We start from the raw sequence: 6,559 nt of genomic DNA, 5'->3' as shown, positions 1-6,559 counted from the left end.
AACTTACAGGGTTGGGGAGAGGGTGACAGACATGCAACAAGGCAGGGCACTGAACAAGGGTAAGAAACACAGATTATCCACCGCAGGTCCTTAGTAGTTCTAGGGGTGGGGTAGAAGTAAGTAGTGGAGAAGGGCGAAGTTGGCACAGCTGGTGTAAGGTTCATAGGGCCATTTTTCACAGAAGGAAGGTTGCTTGCCCAAAGTGGTAATTGTGCAAAACCAAGGCAGGAGAAAAGCGAGAGGGCCGAGGTTCACCCAATTGTTCAAAAACATTTGCTGAACACCTATGTGCCAGGCATTTTCTAAGTATGGGACAGTCATTACAGGAGATTGACAAGTTCCCAGAGCCAAGAAGAGTGATTAGGCTGGAGTTTTTAATTGGTGAGTTTTGAACATAGAAGAGGTTTTTAATGCAGGACTGGATGAGGTCACCTGAGGAGAGTGTAGGAAGAATGGCTCCTTTTAGTTCATTCTCCCTCCTAGAGCAAGAATTCCTTCCACAGCATCACTGGCAGGTGGCCACTCAGCCACCTTGCATGTTCCAATGACAGGAAGCTCACTACCAGGCAAAGCAACCTGCCTATCTTTAGAAGTTCTAGTTGTTAGTAAGTTCTTTTCTACGTGGGCCAAAACCTCCCTCCTGGTTGTATTCCTTTGTGATAGTCCTGTCTCATTCCGTCAGCTCCCTCTTTGCCATGACCAGCTAGAACCAGCAGAGGTGGTTCAACACAGGCCCCTTGACTTTTTAAAAACTAATGGGGCCCTAGGTCTCTTTTGAGGGTACCCTGCATTCCCCAGTGTCATTTTACATCTCGGTAATGACAAAGTCTTATTTTAATTTCTGAGTTATGGTCTTAGAGACACGAAGAAAAGAAGAGACACTTAAACATAGAAGAGGAGACTTTCATTCTTGTCCTTTTGTGAAATGCTTCTGGTTCCTTCAGCCACTCTTAGTTGACTGATGATCTACTCCAGCTTGCTTTGTCTCTGGGCTGGAGCCCCACTCTGGCAACCAGCTCTCCATGCCAGGGGCCACGGATGGCCACCCGTACTGTGCTGCTTAGCCCCCGTCTGGTTGCCCCTCATCTTACACAACCTCTTTGTGCAACATTTGACCAACTGAACCTTCTCTCCACGAATGGATGAGCTTTGGCCTTCCCAGTTGCTTTTTCTGCTCCTAATCTTCCCTCAGTTTCATGTTGTCCAGGTTCTGGGTAAGTAACCTTCTCCTGCCAGACATGACACTGTGGACATCATACTAGGTTGGCTGGTTATTCTCCTGCCCCCTCTTCCCACCCAGTTTTACCCACAGTCGCAAATAAATCAGGCTCCTCATGAGTTCTCTAGAGTTTTGCTGTGCAGTAAAGGGTTGGCTCAACAGACCTGGGTAGTCCACACCCTATGCATTCCAAGGAGATGTCTGTCCCTGGACCAGCTCCTAGGAGATAACCTCTAAGCCTTTAGAATATCTTGCCTGATCATAGTGTCTTTGGACCTGTGATGGTTAATACTGAGTGTCAATTTGATTGGATCGAAGGATGCAAAGTATTTATCCTGGGTGTGTCTGTGAGGGTGTTGCCAAAGGAGATTAATGTTTGAGTCGGTGGGCTGGGAAAGGCAGACCCACCCTTAATCTGAGTGGGCACCATCTAATCAGCTGCCAGCTTGACTAGAATATAAAGCAGGCAGAAAAACGTGAAAAGACTAAACCAGCCTTGCCTCCCAGCCTACGTCTTTCTCCCATGCTGGATGCTTCCTGCCCTTGAACATCAGACTCCAAGCCCTTCAGTTTTGGAACTCAGACTGGCTCTTCTTGTTCCTCAGCCTGTAGATGGCCTATTGTGGACCTTGTAATCATGTGAGTTAATGCTTAATAAGCTCCCGTTTATATATATATATATATTCCATTAGTTCTGTCCCTCTAGAGAACTCTAATACAGGGCCTGTGCCAGATAGTCTATGCTAATAATGAGATTGATGGTGCAGGCCTGTGGCCACACAGTGTCTGTTTGACCTCTGAAGGGGCTGGGGACTAAGTAATGTCAGCCATGTAGGTGCTCAGCTATCGGGGGAACCCACCCCCGATGGTTAACGTGGGTTCTTTTCTATTCCTTAAGCATCTTGGCTGCTTTGAGAAATAAAGGGAAAGAGCACAAAAGAGAGAAATTTTAAAGCTGAGTGTCTGGGGGAGACATCACATGTCAGCAGGCTCTGTGATGCTCCCTGAGCCGTAAAACCAGCAAGTTTTTATTAGCGATTTTCAAAAGGGGAGGGAGTGCAGGAATAGGGTGTGGGTCACAGAGATCACGTGCTTCACAAGGTAATAAAATATCACAAAGCAAATGGAGGCAGGGTGAGATCACAGGACCACAAGATGGGGTGAAATTAAAATTGCTAAAGAAGTTTTGGGCATGCATTGTCATTGATAACATCTTATCAGGAGACAGAGTTTGAGAGCAGACAACCTGTCTGACCAAAATTTATTAGGCAGGAATTTCCTCATCCTAATAAGCCTGAGAGCGTTACAGGAGACTGGGGCTTATTTTATCCCTTCGACTTCGACTGTAAAAGGCAGCCGCCTCAAGGGAGCCGTCTATAGACCTACCCTCAGGGCACATTCTCTTTCTCAGGGATGTTCCTTGCTGAGAAAAAGAATTCAGCGATATTTCTCCTATTTGCCTTTGAAAGAAGAGAAATATGGCTCTGATCCATCTGACTCACCAGCAGTCACACTCCAAGTCTTAGCTACCTTGTTCCCTGAACATTGCTGTTATCCTGTTCTTTTTTCAAGGTGCCCAGATTTCATATTGTTCAAACACACATGCTCTACAAACAATTTGTGCAGTTGACACAATCAACACAGGGTCCTGAGGTGACATTCATCCTCCTCAGCTTATGAAGATGATGGGATTAAGAGATTAAAGTAAAGACAGGCACAGGAAATCACAAGAGTATTGATTGGGGAAGTGATAAGTGTCCATGAAGTCTTCACAATTTATGTTCAGAGATTGCAGTAAAGACAGGTGTAAGGAATTATAAAAGTATTAATTTGGGGAACTAATAAATGTCCATGAAATCTTCACAATTTATCTTCTTGTGCTGTGGCTTCAGCTGGTCCCTCCATTCAGGGTCCCTGACTTCCTGCAACAGTCAGCTGTGCCTACCCGACCAACCCTCAGTAAAAACTCAGGACATAGAGGCTCAAGAGCTTCTGTGGTTGGTAGCTCTCCATGTGTGGTGTCACATTGTTGCTAGATGAAGTAAGCATTGTTTGAAAAACTCCCCTGGAGGAGGGCAACTGGAAGCTTATCCCTGCTCTCTCCTGGCCTCCACCCTATGTAACCTATCCCTTTTCTGACTTTAATCTATGTCCTTCCACTGTTATAAAGCATAACCATGAATATAGCAACTTTTCTCAGTTGTGTGAGTCCTTCTAGCAAATCCTCAAACCTGAGGGTGGTCTTGGGGACCCTTGAACACATCTACTATTACAACATCCATCCTGTTTTGTTACAAGTCTGTATCTCTGCCCCACACCCTCAGACCTTGAGCTAGGGCCCCAGGTATTTGGATCTTTGTCCCAGTTTCCTACCATCCACACTGCTCCCTGGTACCTTGAGCTGGATACAACTGCCCAGGTTTTAGCTTATGATAGATTTTTCCTCAACTGCCTTCCAATTTTTTCTTGACAAACTATAAACCTGAGTTTCTTAGGCTAACGTTGTACATGAAGGGCAGGCACACTCAAGCTTGACAGTCCCACTCATACTACTGAGGGTTGCTCTCTGCAATAACATCATTGTTTATAGGTTTTAGGAACCACTCCTTAGACTCTGGAAATGAAAATTCATAATGAGCTAAGTTGGACAAGCTCAGCAGTCTTAGAATGTCATATCAGCATTCCTACTAAATACCACTCCACTCTGCTCCATGCTGGTCAACTCTCCTCCCTTCACCTGATGGTCTGATCCTTGGTAAAGGCCCCTGGAGCCCTGAGTGGAATTCCTGCTTGCATCGCAGGGTATGGTGGGCCAGAGGGGATGATGGCCATGTAAGCACTGGGGTCCCCTGAGAGAAAGACCCAGACCCTTCTCTGTGGGATGGAAGTAGTACATCCTGCAGAGATGCACTCTGGCATTTTTTTTTTTTTTAAAGGGAAAACAGCCAAATCTGAGAGCAAAGAAAATCCTATTTGGTGACTTCATAGCTGGGTCTGAGCCTGGCCTGACCCCACACACAGACGAGCTGGAAAGAACAACTGTCCTCATGACCCATGGCTGTGATGAAGCCATCTCCTCCTTATTTCACTCCCTCCCCTCTTTCTCCTGCACCCCTCACCTCTGTAGAAGGAGATAGACCAAGAAGGTTTTGCCTGCCCCTAGTTAATGGAGGCCTGGGGATATGAGAGGGAAAGTTCAGATCCTCTTCTTAAATTTAATTTTTCTGTTTAGGCAACTGACTCAGCTTCTAGAAGCAAGACTGCAATCTAAATAATATTTGTTTGGTGCTTCTTGGTTTATGAAACACTTTTCTAGGCATTATCCCACTTGATCTTCATGATAATCCTGGAGACTTGGCAGGGCAGGAATTAACCCCCTCCCGACTCTTCCAGATGGGAAACAGGATCAGAGAGATTACGTGGCAGAGGGAACAGAGTCAGACTAGAATCTGGGTGTCCTCACAGGTCCCAAGGTGGAGGTTGTCACCCAGATGTCAGCTCCAGGAGGAAGGAGAGCTGGACAGGAGGCCTGGCCATGCCCACTGGAGGCAGCTCTGGACTTGCTGCCAGGCAGCAGCAGCTCTTGCTGCTCCATCTGCCAGGACTCGTTCCCCATCTCCAAGTCAGGCTGCTACTCATCTATCTCATCCATCAGTTCTGCTATAACAAGACGCCTGAGACTGGGTCCTTTATAAAAAACAGAAGTTAATTGTCTTCCAGTTGTGGAGGCTGGGAAGTCCAAGATCAAGGCACCAGCAGGTTTGGGGTCTGGCGAGGGCTGCTTTGCGCTTCCAGATGGTGCCTTGTGTCTGCATCCTCTGGAGGGGAGGAACACTGTGTTCTCACATGGTGGAGAGAATGGAAGGAGTGAAAGGGGGGCAAACTCCCTCTGTCAAGCCCTTTTATAAGGACACCTAATCACATTTATGAGGCTGGAGCCTCATGACTCAATCATCTCCCGAAGGTCACAGCTCTCCATACTGTTACACTGGGAACTGAGTTGCTAACACATGAATTTGGGGACACACATCATCCTTCAGATCCCCACTCAAATGTCACCTTTGAGACATAGACTCCAGAATTCTTATAGGCCATTTAGATTATATGATTCCCTGGGCTGTCACAGCTTCTAGGATATTCACTCTGGGTTTGCCATTTACCTTCCTCACTGGATTCTAAGCTCCTTGGGATCGGAATCTCCATCTTTCATTTCTGTAGTTCCAGCCCCTAGCATAAGGCCTGCTCCAGAGGACACTCTCTCTGTAACGTTTATTGGCTCAGTCCATCAATTAATCAGATCAAGTCACCACTCCATGTATTTATGGTCCACAAAGCAGATTTGCACTTTCTTTTCATTTACTTATGCATTTATTTTTAATTACCTAAGGAGGACATAATGTATTTTTGCTGTAAGCAATTCAAACACTATAAATCGATCAAAGGAACTCCTTTCCCACACCCTCCACCATCACCCCATGCTGAGGTTCCCACTTTGTTCCTGGCCTTCCCCTGGAGGACACCCCTTTGTCAGTTTGGGGTGTTTCCTTCCAGACCTCTTGCTATGCATTGCCATGCATGTATAACTACATGTGGAAATAGAAGGCTTTGTGTTTTGTGTGTCTCTCTTCACATAAATGATATCCCATTGCACATCTTATTCTGCAGCTTGCTTTTTATCACAAAATAATGTTTCTTGGACTTTTCTCCCTGTCAGTCTCAGAGAGATCCCTAGGGCTTTGAGTTGCTGAGCTATTGTTTTTTTATCTAGATGTTTCTTGATGGGCACTGAGGCTTTTCTTGATCTTCCCTGACAAACAACCTTTCAATGCTATGTACTAGTCATTCAATTTCCTTTCTCAGGTGGCACCTTCTGACCCTTGTTGATTTTTGTCTCCCTACAGTCAATGACACAGCAGAGCCTGGGCACTGGCCATGCTGGTGGTCTGAGAGTGGTCAGAGTCTTCAAGACCTTGAGACCAGAGTCACGATTACCATTCATACAGCACCCAGCAGGTACTCACTGAGCCCCCCGTAACAGAGAACCATCACCTCCCGAGGCAGGGCTGCTTCGTGGTAAGGGTTGGCATCAGACACTCCCGGTTTGGGGGCTTTCTGGATATGGGATCCGAACTTCAGATTCCTCTTCTATAGAGTGGGAACAGCAGACTTCCCTCCCAGGGCAGCTGTGAGGATTAAGTGAGATCATATGTTCTCTGTCCCTGGCTCGGTGCCAGTTCTTGCCAGAGCCTCACAGCCATTAACTATTGGAACCCACTGGCCCAGCCCACTGTGAACCCTTCCTCCAGTCCCATTCTGCTCCACCCACTGGTCCTCATTTTG

This window comes from Macaca mulatta, chromosome 7 (assembly GCF_049350105.2).
Source record: "Macaca mulatta isolate MMU2019108-1 chromosome 7, T2T-MMU8v2.0, whole genome shotgun sequence".
NCBI classification, from domain to species: Eukaryota; Metazoa; Chordata; class Mammalia; order Primates; family Cercopithecidae; genus Macaca; species Macaca mulatta.
This window is presented reverse-complemented; position numbering follows the sequence as displayed.